Raw genomic sequence first — 23919 nt, forward strand, 5'->3', positions numbered from 1 at the left:
CCTTCCTTCCTTCCTTCCTTCCTTCCTTCCTTCCTTCCATCCCTCCCTCTCTCCTTCCTTCTGGGCACATCAGTTGAAAATCCAATGAGTAACTCTCTGGAAACAAGGCTTACCAGAGATGGGCAATCTGGGAGGTTCTAGTGTGAGCTGGGTACAGGATGTCTGTGGCAATATGAGTGAACTTTCTCTCTCTCTCTCTCTCTCTCTCTCTCTCTCTCTCTCTCTCTCTCTCTCTCTTTCTTTCTCCCCCTTCCTCCCTCCCTCTCTTGTTTTATAGTTTGACACAGCCTCCCACCAAGAGGTAGGAACAGGATATTCCAATGAGGCAGAATGAACAGCTAATCCAAACAGCATGAAGGGAAGGAAGCAGGAACTTCATCAGCACGTGGAGGCATGGAAAGGAGAGCACAGAAGAGAACTAGGGTCAGGCTCATTGCAGCATTCTGTCCTCAGATAAAAAGATGCTATAATGGCACTTGGTGATTTTTTTAATGGACTTTTTATTCTTTTTTTATTCTTCTTTTTATTCTTTTTTTTCCCTTTCAGTATTACTGAGATACAATTGACATACATCACTGTATAGTTTTAAGGTGTACAGCATAATGATTTGACTTACATGCATCATGAAAGGATTATCACAGTAAGTTTAGTGAACATCTATCATCTCATTTAGATAGAAAATTAAAGAAACAGAAAAAAATTTTTCTTGTGATGAGAACTTTTAGGGTTTACTCTCTTAACAATTTTCATGTATAACATTCAGCAGTGTTCACTATATTTAGATGACAGCTTTCTTTTTTTTAAAGATGGTTTGCTGTTTTTTTTTTGTTTAATTTATTTATTTTTTGTTTTTTATTTTTTATTTTTGGCTGTGTTGGGTCTTCATTGCTGCACGTGGCCTTTCTCTAGTTTCAGGGAGCGGGGGCTACTCTTCGTTGCAGTGCACGGGCTTCTCATGGTGGTGGCTTCTCTTGTTGCAGAGCATGGGCTCTAGGCATGCAGGCTCAGTAGTTGTGGTACACGGGCTTAGTTGCTCCGTGGCATGTGGGATCTTCCCAGACCAGGGCTCGAACCCATGTCACCTGCATCGGCAGGCGGATTCTTAACCACTGCGCCACCAGGGAAGTCCTAGATGACAGCTTTCTTAAGTCACACTGTTCCAATCAGGCCCAGTATCCTTCTGCAACTGCAAAGTCTCTCATCCTGGGCTCTCCCTTCAGTGTCTCTCTGGGACTTGCACTTCATACCATTCCTGTGCTGAATCTCTTATTTCCTATATTCCATGTCATTTACTCTTCCTTTGTTGGAACAAGCTCTCCAAGAGCTTCTTTTAAAAGTGCACAGAGTATATGAAAGAGAAGGGTTTTGGAGACCTTGAATATCTTGAAAATGTCATTATTATTGACATTTTCTTGATAGTTTGGCTAGGTACAGAATTGAAGTTTAGAAAGAAGTTTCTTTCAGAAGTGTGAAAGCATTGCTTCATTGCCTCTTGCTTCTAGTGTTTCTGCTGAAATGTGCACAGCCATTCTAATTCTTGTTTCCCGATTTTCTTGCTTCTTCTCTCTGGAAACTTGGACAATTTTTTCACTAAGCATAGTGTCCTAATGATGGTATACTCTATTTTCATCCATTCTTCTGGGTTCTAGATAGGCTCTTTCAATCTAGCTACTCATGTCTTTCAGCTCTGGAAATTTGTCTTATTTTGTCATCCTGTTTTCTCTGTTGTTGCCTTCCAGAACAACTATTCTTGGATGTTGACCTTCCTTCCTCTCCTGGTTTCTTTCTTTGTGCTTTTCTTTCTGGAAGACTCCTCAAATCTGTCTTCCAAACTGTGTATTGTTTACTTTTTTAACTTTGCTGTCATGTTTTTAATGTCTTTTTCTTTAATAGATCTTTATTGGAGTATAATTGCTTCACAGCACTGTTAGTTTCTGTTGTACACCAAAGTGAATCAGCCATATGCATACACATATCACCTTATCCCCTCCCTCTTGAGCCTCCCTCCCATCCTCCCTATCCCACAACTCTAGGTCATCGTAAAGCACGGAGCTGATCTCCCTGTGCTATGCTGCTGCTTCCCACTAGCTAACTATTTTACATTCGGTAGTGCATATATGTCCATGCCACTGTCACTTTTCCCCAGATTCCCCCTCCCACCCCATATCCTCAGGGCCATTCTCTATGTCTACATCTTTATTCCTGCCCCAAAACAAAGCTCATCAGTACCATTTTTTTTAAGTTTCCATATATGTGTGTTAGAATACAGTATTTGTTTTTCTCTTTCTGACTTACTTTACTCTGTATGACAGACTCTAGGTCCATCCACCTCACTACAAATAACTCAATTTCTTTCCTTTTTATGGTTGAGTAATACTGAATTGTATATATGTGCCACATCTTCTTTATCCATTCATCTGTCGATGGACACTTAGGTTGCTTCCATGTCCTGGTTATTGTAAACAGTGCTGCAATGAACATTGTGGTTCATGACTCTTTTTGAATTATGGTTTTCTCAGGGTATATGCCCAGTAGTGGGATTGCTGGGTCATATGGTAGTTCTATTTTTAGTGTTTTAAGGAAACTCCATACTGTTCTCCATAGTGGTTGTATCAATTTACATTCCCACCAACAGTGCAGGAGGATTCCCTTTTCACCACAACCTTTCCAGCATTTATTGTTTCTAGATTTTTTGATAATAGCCACTCTAACCGGCATGAGGTGATACCTCATTGTAGTTCTGATTTGCATTTCTCTAATAATTAATGATGTTGAGCATCTTTTCATGTACCTCTTGGCCATCTGTATGTCTTCCTTGGTGAAATGTCTATTTAGGTGTTCCACCCATTTTTGGATTGGGTTATTTGTATTTTGATATTGAGTTCCATGAGCTGTTTGTATATTTTGGAGATTAATCCTTTGTCTGTTCTTTCATTTGCAAATATTTTCTCCCATTCTAAGGGTTGTCTTTTTGTCTTGTTTATGGTTTCCTTTGCTGTGCAAAAGCTTTTAAGTCCCATTTGTTTTTGTTTTGTATTTCTGTTGCTCCAGATGTGGGTCAAAAAAGATCTTGCTGTGGTTTACGTCAAAGAGTGTTTTTCCTATGTTTTCCTCTAAGAGTTTTAGAGTGTCTGGTCTTACATTTAGGTCTTTAATCCATTTGGAGTTTATTTTTGTGTATGGTGTTAGGTAGTGTTCTAATTTCATTCTTTTACATGTAGCTGTCCTGTTTTCCCAGCACCACTTATTGAAGAGGCTGTCCTTTCCCCATTGTATGTTCTTGCCTCCCTTGACCATATGTGCGTGGGTTTATCTCTGGGCATTCTATCCTGTACTGTGGATCTATATTTCTGTTTTTGTGCCAGTACCATACTGTCTTGATTACTGTAGCTTTGTTGTATAGTTTGAAGTCGGGGAGCCTGATCCTCCAACTCCGTTTTTCTTCCTTAAGATCACTTTGGTTATTTGGGGTCTTGTGTTTCCATACAAATTGTATTTTTTTTGTTCTAATTCTGTGAAGAATGCCATTAGTAGTTTGATAGGGATTGCACTGAATCTGTAGATTGCTTTGGGTAGCATAGTCATTTTCACAATATTGATTCTTCCAATCCAAGAACATGGTATATTTCTCCATCTGTTTATGTCATCTTTGATTTCTTTCAAAGAAAGAAAGTACAAGTATTTTCTGAGTACATGTATTTCAACTCCTTAGGTAGGTTTATTCTTAGGTATTTTATTCTTTTTGTTGCAATGGTAAATGGGATTGTTTCCTTAATTTCCCTTTCTGATTTTTCATTGTTGATGTATAGGAATGCAAGCGATTTCTCTGCATTAATTTTGTATCCTGCAACATTACCAAGTCCACTGATTAGTTCTAGTAGTTTTCTGGTGGCATCTATAGGGTTTTCTATGTATAGTATCATGTCATCCACAAAGAGTCACAGTTTTACTTCTTCTTTTCCAATTTCTATTCCTTTTTCTTCTCTGGTTGCCATGGCTAGGACTTCCAAAACTATGTTGAATAAGAGTGGCGAGAGTGGACATCCTTGTCTTGTTCCTGATCTTAGTGGAAATGTTATCAGTTTTTTTTTACCATTGAGTATGATGCTTGCTGTGGGTTTGTCATATATGACCTTTATTATGTTGAAGTAGGTTCCCTCTATGTCCATTTTCTGCAGGGTTTTTATGATAAATGGGTGTTGAATTTTGTCAAAAGTTTTTTCTGCATCTATTGAGATGGTCATATGGTTTTTATTCCTTAATTTGTTAATGTGGTGTATCACACTGATGGATTTGCATATATTGAAGAATCCTTGCATCCTTGGGATAAATCCCACTTGATCATGGTGTACAATCCTTTTAATGTTTGTTGGATTCTGTTTGCTAGTATTTTGTTCAGAATTTTTGCATCTATGTTCATCAGTGATATTGGTCTATAATTTTCTTTTTTTGTAATACCTTTTTCTGATTTTGGTATCAGGGTTATGGTGGCTTCATAGAATGAAGTTGAGAGTGTTTCTCCCTCTGAAATTTTTTGGAAGAGTTTGAGAAGGATGGGTGTTAGCTCTTCTCTAAATGTTTGATAGAATTCACCTGTGAAGCCATCTAGTCCTGGATTTTTGTTTGTTTGAAGATTTTTTAATCACAGTTTCAATTTCATTACTTGTGATAGGTCTGTTTACATTTTCTAATTCTTCCCGGTTCAGTCTTGGAAAATTGTACCTTTCCGAGAATGTGTCCATTTCTTCGTGGTTGTCCATTTTATTGGCATATAGTTGTTTGTAGTAGTCTCTTATTATCCTTTGTATTTCTGTGTCAGTTGTGATTTCTCCCTTTTTCATTTCTAATTTTATTGATTTGCATCCTCTCCCTTTTTTTCTTGATGAGTCTGGCTAAGGGTTCATCAATTTTGTTTATCTTCTCAAAGAACCAGCTTTTAGTTTTATTGATCTTTGCTATTGTTTTCTTTGTTTCTATTTCATTTATTTCTGCTCTGATTTTTTATTTCTTTCCTTCTCCTGACTTTGGGTTTCCTTTGTACTTCTTTCTCTAGTTGTTTTCAGTGTAGGGTTAGATTGTTTATTTGAAATTTTTCTTGTATCTTGAGGTGAGATTGAATTGCTATAAACTTCCCTCTTAGAACTGCTTTTGCTGCATCCCATAGGTTTTGGGTCATCATGTTTTCATTGTCATTTCTTTCTATGTATTTTTTAAAATTTCTTCTATGATTTCTTCAGTGATCTCTTGGTTATTTAGTAGCCCACTGTTTAGCCTCCATGTATTTGTGTTTTTTACAGTTTTTTACTTGTAATTGATTTCCAATCTCATAGTGCCGTGGTCAAAAAAGATGCTTGATATGATTTCTATTTTCTTAAATTTTCTGAGGCTTGATTTGTGACCCAAGATGTGATCTATCCTGGAGAATGTTCTGTGTGCACTTGAGAAGAAAGTGTATTCCACCACTTTTGGGTGGAATCTCCTATAAATATCAATTAAATCTATCTGGTCTATTGTGTCATTTAAAGCTTGTGTTTCCTTATTTATTTTCTGTTTGTATGATCTGTCCATTGGTGTAAGTGGCGTGTTAATCTCCCCACTATGATTGTGTTACTGTCGATTTCCCCTTTTATGGCTGTTATCATTTGCCTTATGTATTGAGGTGCTCCTATGTTGGGTGCATAAATGTTTATAATTGTTATATCTTCTTCTTGGATTGATCCTTTGATCATTATGTAGTGTCCTTCTTTGTCTCTTGTAATAATCTTTATTTTAAAGTCTATTTTATCAGACACGAGTATTGCTACTCCAGCTTTCTTTTGATTTCCATTTGCATGGAATATCTCTTTCTATCCCTTCACCTTCAGTCTGTATGTGTCCCTAGGTCTGAAGTGGGTCTCTTGTAGACAGCATATATATGGATCTCATTTTTGTATCCATTCAGCCAGTCTGTGTCTTTTGGTTGGGGCATTTAATCCATTTACATTCAAGGTTATTATTGATATGTATGTTCCTATGACCATTTTCTTAATTGTTTTGGGTTTGTTTTTGTGGGTCTTTTTATTTCCTTGTGTTTCCCACCTAGAGAAGTTTCTTTAGCATTTGTTGTAAAGCTGGTTTGGTGTTACTGAATTCTCTTAACTTTTACTTGTCTGAAAAGCTTTTGATTTTTCCATTGAATCTGAATGAGGTCCTTACTGGGTAATCTTGGTTTAGGTTTTTCTCTTTCATCACTTCAAGTATATCCTGCCACTCCCTTCTGGCCTGCAGAGTTTCTGCTGAAAATCAGCTGATAACCTTATGGGGATTCCTTTATATGTTATTTTTTGTTTTTCCCTTGCTGCTTTTATTTTCTTTGAATTTAATTTGTGTTAGTTTGATTATTATGTGTCTTGGTGTCTTATTCCTAGGGCTTATCCTGTATGGGACTTTCTATGCTTCCTGGACTTGGGTGACTATTTCCTTTCCCATGTTAGGGAAGTTTTCCACTATAATCTCTTCAAATATTTTCTCAGATCCTTTCTTTTTCTCTTCTTCTTCTGGTACACCTATAATTCAAATGTTGCTGTGTTTAGCGTTATCCCAGAGGTCTCTGAGATTGTCTTCAAGTCTTCTCATTCTTTTTTCTTTACTCTGCTCCTCGGCAGTTATTTACATCATTTTGTCTTCCAGCTCACTTATTCGTTCTTCTGCCTCAGTTATTCTGTTATTGATTCCTTCTCGTGTATTTTTCATTGCAGTTATTGTGTTTTTCATCTCTGTTTGTTTGTTCTTTAGTTCTTCTAGATCTTTTTTAAATGTTTCTTGTATTTTCTCAATCCGTGCCTCCATTCTATTTCTGAGATTCTGAATCATCTTTACTATCATTACGCTGAATTCTTTTTCAGGTAGATTGCCTATTTCCTCTTCATTTATTTGGTATTGTAGGTTATTACCCTGCTCTTCATCTGTGACATATTTTCTTGCCATGCTTTTTTTTTTTTAATGAGTGGGATTGTCTTCCTGTCTTACTGGTTGTTTGGCCTGAGGCTTCCAACACTGGAGCTTGCAGGCTGTTTGGTAGAGCTGGGTCTTGAGGCTGAGATGAGGACCTCTGTGAGACCTCACTCCACTGAACATTCCCTGGGGTCTAAGGTTGTCTGTTAAGTCCAGTGGTTCCAACAGAGAGCCCCCACCACAGGAGCTTCGGCCCAACCCCCGGTGGTACACTTGGGGGGGGTCCTCCCATCTCCTTGGGCGTCAGAGTCCCTCACCAGTGGCCGGCAGGTGCCCTAGTTGTAGGGAGACATTAACTCGGTGTCTTTCCACACCACCATCTTGACTCTGCCCTCTGTTTTTAATTTCTAAGGGCTTATTTTTGCTCTGTGAATGTTCCTTATTGATAGTACCATGTTCTTGTTTCATGACTGTGATAGTTTTGTCTACCTCTCTAAATATATTAATGATAGCTTTTTCTTCCCTCCATAAGCTCTCTTCCCCCCAAGTTGATATTTTTCTGTTTATTTGGTCTCCATTTTCCATGTTAGAGCCTTCCACAAAAATCCAGTGATCCTTCGATTGTTCAGGGGAGCTAAAATCCTGTTTGAAAGCTCTGAGTGATGGGAGCAACTTGACAACTTTACTGTAGGGTGATGTGGGCAGGGTGCATTTCTTGGGAAGAGGTCTTACCTCTTAGCTGGTCAGTACTCCAGAGAAAAGTCTTTCAATCTCTGGAAGATAAAGGCAACAGTATCCTGAAAGCCGAGTAGGTATTATTAGCTTTTAGCACTGAGCACTCAGATGTTGTCACTTAACTCCCCTGCTTTTTGAATAGTACCAGTATACTCAACTGTGCCCAGCATAGCCCCCAATCTAGCATCCCTCTCTTTCCCTCCAGAAAATACATCTCCAGACTTTGGTCAGAGTAATAGCGGCACAGCATGGAAGAACAAGACCTAAGGATAGAGCTGCTTCTCAAAATGTTTTTCCCCTACCTTCCCTTATACCTCCACTTCCAGAGGTACCTGCTTCCACCAATTTCTGAGCCTTTTGGAAAATCTTCAGTGTAAATCTAGATTCCTCTCAGCTTTCCCCCACTATTGGCTTAGGATGCAGCTTTCTTAGGTAGTTAACTGATTTCCAAATTTTCATCTGCTCTTCAGTTTCATAATTTTGTTGCTATTGTCTTCTGTCTTTGTGGGTTTGTACCTTTAAAAGAAATATCCATTTGACTCTAGTTTCAAAGGAGTTTTAGATAGAAGAAAAATAATATACTGTCTCATCCCAGAAAACATTCAATATTTCTGATTCTTAACCCAATTTTCCTCAATCTTTGTACCGTCCTTACTTCCTCAGCCCACGTTCATGGCTATAAGAGGGATGATTAAATCAGGCTAGTTTCAGAGCTGCAGTTATAAAACAGGAGGAGATGGATTACAGCACATTCCTGCAAAGGCCACATTTTATTCTTAAACTTCAGCACACTTGATGGTCTTGAACTATTGGCCACATCTATCTTTTTCTTCTGTGAGATTTAGCTTGCCAGCATATAAAACAGCATCTATGGTTTTAGCACCAGGCTCCCCTTGCTTGGAGCCTCAAGGGGCATGTATTTGCAGTAAGTGTAGATCAGGGGTGCAGGACAGAGCAGGGGGACCAAGCTCTCTTTCCCACAGTAGGCTTCCAGACTGAATTGGAGCACGGAAAGGACTAACATCTCTAAATCAAGCTTGGAGTTTTGATTACTACATTGGAATTCTCATCTGAATATACTATGTTTGCAATTTCTCACCCAGGGTAGGGGTTCTTATTTGGGGCCATGGACTCATTGGGTCTATGGATAAAAATCCATATTTCTGTCTTGGATAGGAAAAAAATTACATGTTTGTGGTCAACCCCTACTATAATGTAATACATTTGAGAGTCTGTCTTACCCACTCCACATCCCCAGTGTCTAGAATCATACCCAGGACATGATCAGGTTCAATAAATGCAACTGAATTAGTGAGGGAATAGTTACGAGGGAGATCACCAAGGGGCTGAGAGATCATGGTAAGACGTTTTGGGGTTTTATCTAAGAGATAAAGTATCTATTTCTAGAATGACTGATCAGGAAGAGATGATATTTGTGGTAAATTAAAGAACATTAACTTCACTCCTTAAACCACACTGGAGGGCTTCCCTGGTGGTGCAGTGGTTGAGAGTCTGCCTGCTGATGCAGGGGACATGGGTTTGTGCCCTAGCCCGGGAAGATCCCACATGCCACGGAGCAGCTGGGCCCGTGAGCCATGGCCACTGAGCCTGCGCGTCCAGAGCCTGTGCTCTGCAACGGGAGAGACCACAACAGTGAGAGGCCCGCATACCACAAAAAACAAACAAACAAACAAACAAACAAATAAATAAATAAAACCACACTGGAACTACTCATGACTCCCCATGAAGAGATCTTAATCCAGCTCCTGAATTCTACCCTGCTGCACAGCAAGTGGGAGATGTGCCAGAAAACTGGGATTGAAAAATGTTCATAAGTCCAAAATCCTAAGAACAGTGTGGGACTCTACAAAAATGTACGTCAAATGCCGTGAAACGTGGTTTGTGCACCGCCAGCCTGCAAGGTCACAAGTTAAAGGGCCTTACAACTAAATTCCCACTCTGCAGAAATTTAAGAGATATAAATTCACAAAGAAATCTGACACACAGATGCAGAAAAGAAAATTTTTAACTGGGTAATTACTCCTAGAATTTGCACTTGAAAATTTATCTTACCCTGTAATTTCAAGTTGAAGCATTTGTGCCTATTTTCCATTTTCATCTATCAAGACATATCTTAATGTCTAGATCTGGAAAGAAGAGATGCTATTTTTATTTTAAGGCTTGCAAAACAATATGCTTTGCTGGGAATTCATTCCCATCTTGAGGATTTTTGCATATATTCAGTGGAGATCCTCGTCAACAGGCTACTTGTCCTACTATAAAGGTTAGTTTCAATTCACTTAGAAATAGCCACCACCACTTTTACTGTCATTTAGATTCAAAAATCCCAGACAAAGCTCTGGTATTTTCTTAACCCCTTCAACTACTTCATCTAATCAGCCCTTAATAAATGGAGATCCTACACTTACAAGGACTCCATTCACAACTCTCCATTCTAACTTCCAGGCCCTCATTTTTTTTTCTCAATGATTTCCTTGTCTTTTAATCCACTCTACACAATATTCTATCTTATATGATACCCTAACTATGTATCCATCAAAATACCAAGAAATGTGGGAGGTCAGTGAACTTATGTCAAAGTGAATCCTCTACAATGCCCCATCCCCCAGGTAGTCTGGTAAATTTGGGGCATTTTATCACACACTGATGGTAGTATCCAGGGTCCTGAACAAGACCAATGCAATCAATTGTGCCTCAAAACTTTTTCATTTTTAATTGAGTGATCAAAGTGCCAGGTACTATTTCAAGCCCTTTCCATATAGTAACTCATTTAGTCCTCATAACAACTCCATGAGGAAGGTGCTGTTATCACGCCTATTTTACCAATGAAGAAGCTGGGTTACACCCCTTGCTCACAGTTACCTACTAGTAGATACATGAGGCCAGGTTCAAACCAGGCAGGCTGGCTACAGAGCTCAGACCAGTGGCCACTAATACATGCTGCCTCTTATTTATACTGTCTTTGACCATTGTGTATGTGTGTATCTCTGTCAATGTGTGCCTGCAGAAATTCCACAAATCCTGCCTTAGTTAATTCTTTGAAGCAGCAGCAGACAATAGGGATAAAGCTCAAGCTCAGGGCATATGTCTAGTTGAACAAGTATGAGGGCAATAAGAATGCTGAACAGTTAGAAAGGATGCTACAGAAGTGAGAGCAGACAGCCTCATCCTGGTTTGAGGTCGAGAGGGGAAACTTCCTGAAGGAAGTGAAGCTTAAACTAAGGCAGAAGGATGAGCAGGAGTTAGCTAGATGTGTATGGTGAGTGGGGGGCGGGTCAGAGAAAGGAACTAACCCCTGAGGTCATAAGGCTGGCCAGAGGGCATCCTATGAAAGCCTCACTATTCCTGGCCATGACACCCCAAGCTGGTCAACTGGCCGAGATGACAAGGCTGTGCCACAGACTGCACACCATGTGTTCATCCTTTTCTCCCCCCAGCCAGCTGCCAACTGCACAGTTCCATGTAGACACATCCTAGAACTAAAACTCCTTCAGGGATGCCTGCAGCAAAGCTGAAGGGAACATCCAGAAGGCCAAAGAAAGTGTGCTTTATTGAATTTACAATGCAGAAAATAGTTGTAGTTCCTTAGACATTTGTATTGCTATAAAAATTATACTTTATGGTATAATTATTAATGGTTTGAAGAGAAATAAACAGTATAAGCGAAATAGAGCTGATACTATGAAAATGTAAACCATGTAAATCAAAAGCATAAAATAATTATTCAATACTCAGAGGCCTACTTAATATATACATATGAAATTTCTTACACACATATACTATAAAAGCCCACAAAGACCATCACTCTGAAGCCATTCACTATACAAATATGAAAATAAATCTTTATCTTTAACCTCGATTTTATCTTCATCAAGAGGATTGTTCAGTTTGGCTTTATGCAAATCACATTTCGTATTAAATAATCAAATGTCACCTATGTCATATAAAGCAGCAAGTAGAAAAAATAAATTATGAAAATGCATGAGGCTAAAGTTAGCAGTGAAATATGTCTCCATATCCAACTTTCTTTTCCATGATGAAACTAAAATATTATCCAGTGTGTCAGGATACATAAAAAAAGAGTATAGTATAACTGATTTTAAAAGCTCTCAAAGGAAATATTGAGCCAAGATGAGTTACTTGCACAGAACTAAGAAAATGTATCAAATTAAATCTGTTTAAAAAATTAGATACTTTTTTCTTACCAAAAATATTCTTTAAATTTGAGAACACCTTCACGAAATCAAATGTTGGTAATAATCTTGATTTCCTAGCTAGGCAATGGAAAGAGATGTAAGTAGATTTTCTTTAAACAAGTTTTCTAACCAGAGCTTTAATTTTCTAATTTGGATTTGGTTGCAAAAATATTTATCCAGGTTCAAAGAGCTACAGATGATGGCTTTGTGTACCAGAGGCACCTATGTAATCTAATCAATTTGGGTGTACTAGCCGTACAACCCAGAAGCACAGATCAAGATGATACTTCTATATCAAAGGTACATTCTTATATACAGATCGTAAGACAAATACAGACGCTTTGGGGGGAAATAAAGACAACACAATAACATGGATACTAACACAGTTTTGTGCAATTGCACCAAACACCTAAACATGAGTACCATAAGTCAACACATAGGTGTCAGGTCCATTCTAACCTGGGCTCTGTAGATGCCGCCGAGGCAAACAGTGGTGGCAGAACTTTCATCTGACCATGGCACAAAAATAACTACCACTCCCTCCCTGGTTCAGTTTGACATTCCCCACCAGCAAGACATTCCTCTTGGTCAAAAATGTAAACTTTTTTTTCTGGGACCAAAAAACAGGAAACAGGAATCCATGGTAGAGTTGCTGAAGACACAACCATCTTTCCAGTTAAAAAAAAAATAAAAAGATCTAGTTGGTAGAGAGAAGGCACACTTTGAAAAGCTAAACAACATTGTGGTTATTTATAATCTATGTGTGTATCACATCTGTTCAATATGCATTAAAAATAATAACAATAAAGCTTGGGGAATTTAAGGTCTGATCATAAACATCATAAACAGGAGAAAAACTGCTATATGGAATTGTTTTAATTCAACAAAAAGGGATGTTATTAGATGACGTAGTACAATAAATAAGAGCTGTTATTTCAGTTTTTTCAGCAAGCTACTTGGGTCCTAGCCCTATCACAAGGTAAGTTCAAGTCTGTGGTTGGGAATAACTTGGCGCAGGCCACTGAAACTCAAAAGCCAAACCTAAAAACCAGGCCTCACTGACCCACCCTGGGGTCAGGTGTTGACTCATTTAGCTGTTGGAGACATTTCACTGGGGAATCTGAGTGTCAGCACAGCTTCTAGGAGGGCAAGACCCACCAGGCTGCGGGTGAGAGTAACTCACTAGTCTCCTCAGACAAAGGACTCTGACTTACCTGTCCCCTAACCACAATCCACTTCAAAAGAGATGATTTTCCAAAACCACACATAACGTTTCTTTCACCGTTCATTATTTAAGAAACTGAATGCTGGCAACCAGGGAGTTAGGGGATTTGAGTTATACTGGAGATTATGTTTTTAAATCACAAGGAGGTTCGAGCGTGGGTATTTTCACTTGGCAAAATGGTAAACCGTTCTAAGTACTAGTGTGCTTTTTTTGTGTGTGTGTGTGTGGTATGTGGGCCTCTCACTGTTGTGGCCTCTCCCGTTGAAGAGCACAGGCTCCGGACGCACAGGCCCAGCGGCCATGGCTCATGGGCCCAGCCACTCCGTGGCATGTGGGATCCTCCCAGACCGAGGCACGAACCCGTTTCCCCTGCATCGGCAGGCGGACTCTCAACCACTGCACCACCAGGGAAGCCCACTAGTGTGCTTTTTTAATGAGATATAATTCACATACCAAAAAATTCACCATTTAAAATACACAATTTAGTGGATTTTAGTATATTCACAAAGTTGTGCAACATTATCACAATACAATTCCACATTCTCATCATCTCCCAAAGAAACCACACACCCATTAGAACTCACTCCCTGTTCCTCCCTTCACCAGCCCCTGGCAGTCACTTGCTGTTGTTTTTTTTTTTTAAGTGAAATGTGACAACTTTCCTGTACTTTGCATTTTCAGTAGCGCGTGGCCTTATACGTTTTCACTAGAATTTTTATTTATTTATTTATTTATTTATGGCTGTGTTGGGTCTTCGTTGCATGCGGGTTTCCTCTAGTTGCGGCGAGCGGGGGCTACTCTTCGTTGCGGTGCACGGGCTACTCATTGCGGTGGCTTCCCTTGTTGTGGAACATGGACTCTAGGCGCATGGGCTTCAGTAGTTGTGGCCCGCGGGCTCTAGAGCGCAGGCTCAGTAGTTGTGGCTCACTGGCTTAGCTGCTCCTCGGCATGTGGGATCTTCCCGGACCAGGGCTCGAACCCGTGTCCCCTGCATTGGAAGGCAGATTCTCAACCACTCTGCCACCAGGGAAGCCCTTCATTAGAACTTTTAACACTTAATTCAAACCATGGACTTTATAAGTGTTCTGAGATTATAAAATACCCTCTTCTATATACAAACTATTTCTGTTGCAAAAATGTTTTCTTTTTTTATATATAAAAAATAGATCTTTCTATCTCCACTGGAGCTTAAAACATTACCATTTTTTTCCTCAATTAAATTCTGTTCTTGTGTATGAAGTGAGAAGAATCAATACTCCAATATTTAAAAAGCATGAATGATCTGAGTCTTTATTAACTGTGGGCCATCACGCTCTCCTTCCCACTGCTTAAAGACCTACAGAGCTGAGACGGCCAAGGCCTGAAAGGCAAAGTTGCTTGTTTACAGACAAGGAAACGGATCTCATGTGGGCTGGTGACACGTCCAAGACCACAAGGCTAGTTTACAGCTAGGATGGTAACCCCCTTTTCCTAGTTTTCTAGTATTGAATATTGGAAGTAAATGTTATAGGTTATCTACAAAATCAGCTACCATATGAATCTAATCTACCAATGAATCTAATTATGTCAGTGAATTTTAGCTTTGATCTGAGCATGTGATTTTCTTTTTTAAGCACTTTAAAAATATATATGTTATCTGGTAAGACTTTGTGAGGACAAGACAGGTACATTTAACCAGGGGGCCCAAATCATTCGTTGAAACATAGCAAAAAGAGCTGAGGTTCTGGAGGGACCACAGAGCATCTCTCAGATTCCATACACTGTAACTCTCCACACGACAGTGTCCGTAGGATGCACCACTATGCGATGTAAGAAGCAAACAAGTCACATACATTCAGTACTCTCGAAATGAAGGCCTCATGGGCCAGGAATGTTTGGGATTTAACCATTGCAACAATTCATCTGGGCTGACTTTTTGGAAGTGGTCCCACTCAGACTGGTAATGGATTTGCTGTCATCCTCACCAGTTCTCTTCTTCACTTCCCTAGAAAGAGAAAGAGAGAAAGACATATAGACAGAGAGAGAAAGGAGATTACTGAGGTATAAAACTGAACCATAAACAGCTCTATAGAAATAAAACAGCACTACTGATCACTTGCTATGCACCATCCAGTGTTCAAAATGCTTTGTAGCTGTTGACTCATTTAATTCTCACAACAACTATGTGATTTTATTGTGCCCCATTTCATTTTTTAATTTTATTTTTAATGATTTTTGACTGTGTTGGGTCTTTGTTGCGGTGAGCGGAGCTACTCTTCGTTTGCGGTGTGCAGGCTTCTCATTGCCGTGGCTTCTCTTGTTGCGGAGCGCAGGCTTAGTTGCTCCGTGGCATGTGGGATCTTCCCGGACCAGGGCTCGAACCCATGTCCCCTGCATTGGCAGGCTGATTCTTAACCACTGTGCCCCCAGGGAAGCCCTGTGCCCCATTTTATATGTGAGGAAACAGAGGCAAAAAAAAGAAGTTAAGAAATTTCCCTTTGGTCACACAGCTGGAGAAGTGGCACAGCAGTTGGGCTCCAGCGCCTGCATTCTAAGCACCAGGCCACACACTCATGCATGAACACACACACACACATGCCCAGGTGCATATATATGTGTGCACACACTCACATGCACACATAGACTACTCTTTCTCTCTCCTGTGGTTTCACATGGCTTATAATCTGCCACACGCACAGCTCACGCCTTAGGATTCTGGAACCTGGCTCCCGTCACCAGCTAATGCACAAAAGCAATGATGACTTTAACCATTCTGTAACTATACACGATCATGGAGATAACAACAGATGGTTAAAATCCAGGAAAAGAAAGTCTTCCTTTTGCCTCTTCCTAAATTTCTTTTAGAATTAACTTCTAGAGGCAGCACTGGACCAAAGATCTCTGTGATCTTATGAAAGCCCCCTAGGAAGTCTCCTACCCCTGGGGATGCTTGGGAAATACACCCTTAGACAAGCTGAATGGCAGTCTCTGTGGGTGAGGAGAGTGTGACAGCTCATCCCCAAGATGGTCCCAAAGGATTCTGCCTCCCTCTAGTGGTGAAGCTTGTGCGGCTGCCCCCTGGTCAGCACCAGCTCTGTGACTGCTCAGACCAGTAGAATGGCGAGGAAATGGTGTGCTGAGATTTCCAAGCCAGGCATTAATCAGGCCTGGCCACTTTGAGCTGCAATTTAAGCAACCCAGGGTTCTTCTCTGGAGAGAGGTCAGAGAGGTCCCCGGGGCTGAGATCCACAGGGAGGAGCATCCTGGCCGCAGACGTGCAGATGCACCACAGCCCATGTTCATCTGACTGCGAACACATGAGACACCCAAGGGAGAGGAGCTGAGGACTCTCCAAGTGAGATCCAGTCAATTCTGGCCATTTCAGAAAATAAAAAGTGGTGCTGTTCTAGGCAATTAGATTTTGGGTGGTTTGTTACACAGCAGTAGGTCCTGGGAACTGGCATATTCCCGGCACAGCGACGCTGTTCAACAGGAATAGAATGTAATGTAATCCACATATGTAATTTAAAATGTTTAGCAGCCACATTAAAAAATATAAAGAGACAAGTGAAATTAATTTTATTAATATATTTTATTTAACTCAGTATTGCAAAAATACTATCATTTCAGCATGTAACCGATAAAAATATTAACGAGGTATTTTACAATGTTTATACTGTCTTCAAAACCCAGTATTTATTTAACATATCCGGCACATCTCAGCTTGGATCAGCCATACTTCAGGCAGCTAGTGGCCACCAAACCGGTCAGCACAGCCCCAGAAGGAGCTGATACCTGCTAACCTTTGAAAACCACTGCACTGTGAGTAGGAAACAAAAGGGAAACTAGTTCTTGCTGAAGGCCAGTTAATAAATGCTATGTTACATGTCTTCACATATTCCTTATTTAATACAAATAACACTCACACCCGCTCGCACAAAATCCTCACAGGTGACAGTTGAGCATCACTGTCCTCACTTCACAGATAAGGAACCAAAGACTCAGGAAAAGAAGGAAGATACACAGTTCAATCCATAAATCCTATAAGACTCAGTTCAGACTTCTAACCTCCAGAACTGTAAGATAATACATTTTTATTGCTTAAACCACAAGGCTAGTGGGAACTTGTTACAGTGACGATAGAAAACTAGTACAACTTCCAAATGCCAAATCTCGACCACTTGGCCATTCAATAAATGTCTGATTTATGCCAAGCTCTGGGATCCTCAACTAGTGAGCTTTGAGAGAGAGACAGATGTCTTCTAAATAAATTGTAATCAGGTCCCAAGAGAGCTGCTAACACACAAGCACAACGTTTGCAGCAACACAAAAGGTGCACCACAGTTGTGCTGGGGCGAGGGGAAGGCAGCTTTGTGGAGACTGAGCTTCAGGGAGACTTTGACAGTGGAGCGACCTCTTGATGGGATAGGAATTCACCTTCATGTAACGAGGAAGGGAGATCCCAGGTGCAGGAAACAGCATGCATGAGGCGAAGAGGCATAAAAGAACTTGGCCACAACTGGAAGCAAAGTTTGCTGTGTGGATAGATTACCTTTCATTTGGGAAGCAAGATAAGAGATGCAAACAAAGGTAGGTGAGGTTGGGCTCTGAGGGACTATTAGCCACTTGTTAAGGAGCTTGGACTCTATGCTGTAGGTAGGACACCTATCTACAGCAAGAAAGAAAGTCTTAATTGGATTTTTATTTACAAAGATTACCCTGTTTACAGGGTGGGGGATGAACTGATGCTGGAGAAACTCTGAGGCAGAAACTGAGGTGCCTCCTGCACTACCTGGAGTAGGAAATTCTGAGGCCTGAAGCAAAACAGAGAGAGAGAGAGAGAGAGAGAGAGAGAGAGAGAGAGAGAGAGAGAGAGAGAGAGAATATGGACAGATTCAAGAAAGATTACAGAGAGGTCACCTAATCAATAGGAACCCAGAACCCACTAGAGGTAGTTGATGGAGAAAGAGAGGAAGGAGTCAAGACTGATTCTGGTTGGTAGTTTCCTGAGATAGGAAATGTAGAAGGAGGAACAATTTTAAAGAAAAATTAACACATTAGAATTTGGACATGTTGGGGCAGTCATGCCTATGGAATTCCCATTTGTTGGTGGATGGGAATATGGTCATGGAATTTTTTTTTAAGATGGGGATTAAAAATACAGAAATTGGGGGCTTCCCTGGGGGCACAGTGGTTGGGAGCCCGCCTGCCGATGCAGGGGACGCAGGTTCGTGCCCCAGTCTGGGAGGATCCAACATGCTGCGGAGCGGCTGGGCCTGTGAGCTATGGCCGCTGAGCCTGCGCATCTGGAGCCTGTGCTTCGCAACGGGAGAGGCCACAATGGTGCGAGGCCTGCGTACTGCAAAAAAAAAAAAATACAGAAATTGGAAGTCATCAGCTAGACATAGTTCTAGAAACCATGGGGGTGGAAGATATTAGGCAGAGAGAGAAAAGAAAGAGGAAGAGAGTGCAGAATAGAATCCTGAGATTACCAACATTCAAAAGGCAAGCCAGAGATACAGAGTAATGAAAAGTCCCAATTTTGCTCTTAGCAGCTGTGTCACTTTGAGCAAGCTGATTAAGCATTCTAATTCCCAATTTTCTGATCTGTACAATGGGTATAGTACTCACAGCATCCTCACAAGACAACTCACATCGTTCCCTTCTGGGAGGTCCAACAGCCTCTATTAGCTACATATCATATGGCTGCCTGGTCATATATTTTGTTTTCTTTTTTTTTCTCTAATATTAAATTGTATGGCCTATCTTACATACCCTGATATCCCTACACGGCTTTGATGCTGAGCACTCATAATTATGCAGATATTATTGAACCTGAAAGCAAATACTAAGGGAAAAAATAGGTACCTATATTGTTCACCTGGACTTCAGTTTCTTTAATCTGCCAAAAATGCAGGCACATCCCACTTTAAGGAAATCAGGAAGATACAATTTCATAGAACTCAAACAGGTTTAAGGCTGGGAAAATTAAATTACCTCACCAAAAACTACCATGTGCTTCACAACTGCAATTTGAATGACTCAATCTTATGGACAGGTTTACACCCAGTGGGCTCAGCAGTGGTGCTGATACATCAGCCTGAACTTTTTGTGTTTTTCTCAAATTTCAGGCCATCGATCGATTTAATGCCTGTTGAACTTGAATGTTTAAAGCCTGTGTCTCTAGTGACGGCAAATGTATTTACCAATGGACAATGGTTGGGATGAATTTCATATCAGCCTTACAGGGAAAGTGCATTTCTAGGAGAAACTTTTCCTGGGATTGAGAGGTTTTCCAAGAAAAAGCAGAGGAGTTCAGGTTGTTAAGCAAACATTTATGGCCTCCATTTGAAAACAAATTTTGTTTCAGACAGTGCAAATCCATAAACTCTTCTAGTTCAAGTTTTATGACATGACGTTGAATGAAAGGGACCATGTCAGGAAATATCTTATGAAATCTAAATGAAAAACTTACATGTTTTTCATTTTATATAACATTCTAAAGGCTGTAACACTTTATTTTTTGTCACATCTTTATTGGAGTATAATTGCTTTACAATGTTGTGTTAGTTTCTGCTGTACGACAAAGTGAATCAGCTATATGTATACATATATCCCCATATCCCCTCCCTCTTGCTTCTCCCTCCCACGCTCCTTATCCCAACCCTCTAGGTCATCACAAAGCACTGAGCTGATCTCCCTGTGCTATGCAGCAGCTTCCCACTAGCTATCCTTTTTACATTTGGTAGTATATATACGTCCATGCCACTCTCTCACTTTGTCCCAGTTTACCCTTCCCTCTCCCCATGTCCTCAAGTCCATTCTCTATGTCTGCAACTTAATTCCTGCCCTGCCACTAGGTTCAGCAGTACCATTTTTTTAGATTCCATATATACGTGCTAGCATATGGTATTTATTTTTCTCTTTCTTACTTCACTCTATATGACAGACTCTAGGTCCACCCACCTCACTACAAATAACCCAATTTCTTTTTTAATGGCTGAGTAACATTCCATTGTATATATGTGCCACATCTTCTTTATCCATTCATCTGTTGATGGACACTTAGGTTGATTCCATGTCCCAGCTATTATAAATACTGCTGCAGTGAAAATTGTGGTACCTGTTTCTTTTTGAATTATGGTTTTCTCAGGGTATATGCCCAGTAGCGGGATTCCTGGGTCATATAGTAGTTCTATTTTTAGTTTTTTAAGGAACCTCCATACAGTTCTCCATAGTGGCTGTATCAATTTACATTCCCACAACAGCACGAGAGGGTTCGCTTTTCTCCACACCCCCTCCAGCATTTATTGTTTGTAGATATTTTGATGATGGCCATTCTGACTGGTGTGAGGTGATACTTCATTGTTTTTTTTTTTTTTTTTTTTTTTTTTTTTTTTTTTTTTTTTTTTTTTTTTGCCGTACACGGGCCTCTCTCTGTTGTGGTCTCTCCCGTTGTGGAGCACAGGCTCCGGAAGCAGAGCCCCAGCGGCCATGGCTCACGGGTCCAGCCTCTCCACAGCATGTGGGATCCTCCTGGACTGGGGCACGAACCCGTGTCCCCTGCATCGGCAGGCGGACTCTCAACCACTGCACCACCAGGGAAGCCCTTCATTGTGGTTTTGATTTGCATTTCTCTAATGGTTGGTGATGTTGAGCATCTTCTCATGTGTTTGTTGGCAATCTGTATGCCTTCCTTTGAGAAATGTCTATTTAGGTCTTCTGCCCATTTTTGGATTGGGTTATTTGTTTTTTTGATATTGAGCTACATGAGCTGCTTGTATATTTTTGAAATTAATCCTTTGTCAGTTGCTTCATTTACAAATATTTTCTCCCATTCTAAGGGTTGTCTTTTCGTCTTGCTTATGGTTTCATTTGCTGTGCAAAAGCTTTTAAGTTTCATTAGTTCCCATTTGTTTATTTTTGGTTTTATTTCCATCTCTCTAGGAGGTGGGTCAAAAAGGATCTTGCTGTGATTTATGTCATAGAGTGTTCTGCCTATGTTTTCCTCTAAGAGTTTGATAGTTTCTGGCCTTACATTTAGGTCTTTAATCCATCTGGAGTTTATTTTTGTGTATGGTGTGTAACACTTTTATAAATGGTAGTTTTACCTGTGGAAACTATGCCATTTTCACTTAAGACTTGGGTACTTGGACAAGCAAATCTGATGGCACAGTGTAAAGCAAATTAAAGTCTCTACATGTTTGTTTATTTCTAATTTTCATATTTAACACATTGTTAACAGAACTCAGAGGAATCAAGCCAGGTCACAATACAATAACAACCATTTAAAAAACTTCTTGATAAGTGGTTCACAAGAAGTGACCTTGTTATCAAATGTTTCTGTACACCGGTGTTTTGTGTTCCCAAAGAAACACAAGCCTGAGTGGAAGCTACACTGTAAACAGGGTGGTGCCAGGCTGAGCCAACTGTCTGGCAAGAGCACACGGGGGAAGGGCACAAGCGGCCTCCAGCTCTCCTATCCTTGTAACATAGAGAATCGATTATAAAAAGAGAATCAATTCTGCAATCTGGGTGTGACAGTGGCACTTTGGAGTCATTTAACTGTAATATGACCCCACAAAGCAAGTCAGTGTTAAATAGTGATTATGTTATTCAGTTTAGTCCAGGCTGTTATATATAGAATCATAGACTGTCAGGACTAGAAAGGGCCTTAGGGATCATTTTCTTTGGCACCCTCGTTTTACAGATTAGAAATGCCTAAAGGAAGACAGGGACTTAGTCAAGACTCTTCAGCTGTTCAGGGTAGATTTAAGATCAGACTTTGAGCCTCCTGACACTACACTCCTCCAACGTGCTGGGCAGAAGCCAGCAGCCATGCGGAGGGCCTGACCTGCAACATCCTTTCCTGCTCATCCAGGACAGCAATGCAGCACCCCCTGCCTGAAGCTAAGGTAGCACCGAGCCCCTTATTGTACTAAAGTTAAGATTCTTATAAAACCAGAAACTTACAAATGATCAGGAAAATAACTACACGCCTAAAGTTATGTTTTTGCTTTGTCAGCAGTTAAAGTATCATTGGCCTGGATTTTGTTAATGCATGTTTCTTTTCTCTCTCTCTCTCTCTCTCTCTCTCTTTTTTTTTTAGATATTTAATCCCTTTAGACCAGCAAAGAATCATCTTTTCATTTGTGACAGAAAACTAGGCAGAAGAAATAAATCTAATAGAAAATATTCTTATTTCCTAAGAATGCTGCAAGGATTAAAGTACAGTTAAATCCAAGGTCTTCAATGATGCGATTTTCATTCTAATCCACATCCCAAAATATTATTTATTGTTAACACCATTGACTTAGCTTAATAATTACCTGGGTAATAATTTAAACAAAGTGCTTCCAACTGGCATGATATACAATTTTCTTTGTTGAGTTTTTTTTCCCCTTTACATTGGAAAATGTCATAATAGACAGCTATATTCATAATAGTCTCCTGTGTTTAAAATCTGGTTCCTGGAAGTGATTCATACATGTCAACTATTAGCTTTGTGGTGACATTTTGCAGAAACATCAACGACACCTCGGATGCACCTCCTTTGTTTGGCAGTAAAGGTATTTTGTCAAAGATCACAGCGAACAAGCAGCATTACCAGTTTTTATAAAAACCATGTTTGTTTCTCCAACCACTACTGAAAGACAAGACAGTGTTTTCCAATGTAGATTCATGTTATGGTCAAGAAATCTGGCACACACAGCAGCTAAGTGAAAATTCAATCCTGCATCCAGTTTTCGAAATGTAAGGCCAAACTTTACTGAGAGAGATGGAGAACAGCTTCCACTATATTCGAACCATCTTTGGCACTTGTTTTATAAAATAATGCCCCATAGGTCTGTAAAAAATATAAATACACCATTAAATGAAGGCTTTAATTAGGTTTCCTGGAATGTTAGCTTTTATAACCAATAAAATAAAATAAAAATACTCCCCTTTTGAGTGTGTTAAAACTAATAGCTAAGAAATTGAATTCAAAGTTTCAATATTTAAAAAAAAAACAGGTTTGAGCCTAGTTATTCCAGGAACAACTCCTAGTCAGAGGATTTTTATTTTGCATCCAAAAAAAAAACCCATAATACAAACTTTCATGTTTTAAGGTTCTTATTTCCAAGAGTCACACATGCTACCAAGTGTTCTCTATCAAATAATATGAGAGAGAGTAAAATGATAGCTTAAGGTAACCACTCAGGAATTAAATGTCCATCTAAAGTATGTGATGAATTGGGAGGTTTGGATTGACATATAGACACTAATATGTATAAAATGGATAACTAATAAGAACCTGCTGTATAAAAAATAAGTAAGTAAGTAAGTAAGTAAGTAAGTAAGTAAGTAAGAAAGTAAAGTATGTCTTCTTTTGGCCAGAAGCTAACACACATTCCCCTTCACCCTATCATCTTTTCCTATCAAGATTCAACAGCTTCTCTGCACTAAAACCAATGGACATTTTCTAGTCCTCTATTTTTTTTTAATAACAAATTTAATCAGTTATACATATACATATGTTTCCATATCCCCTCCCTTTTGCGTCTCCCTCCCACCCTCCCTATCCCACCCCTCCAGGCTGTCACAAAGCACCGAGCTGATCTCCCTGTGCTATGCGGCTGCTTCCCACTAGCTATCTACCTTACGTTTGGTAGTGTATATATGTCCATGTCGCTCTTTCACTTTGTCACAGCTTACCCTTCCCCCTCCCCATATCCTCAAGTCCATTCTCTAGTAGGTCTGTGTCTTTATTCCTGTCTTACCCCTATGCTCTTCATGACATTTTTTTTCTTAAATTCCATATATATGTGTTAGCATACAGTATTTGTCTTT

The sequence above is a fragment of the Mesoplodon bidens genome (genome assembly GCF_964165515.1).
Source record: "Mesoplodon bidens genome assembly, contig: HAP1_SCAFFOLD_158, whole genome shotgun sequence".
In the NCBI taxonomy this organism is placed as follows: Eukaryota; Metazoa; Chordata; class Mammalia; order Artiodactyla; family Ziphiidae; genus Mesoplodon; species Mesoplodon bidens.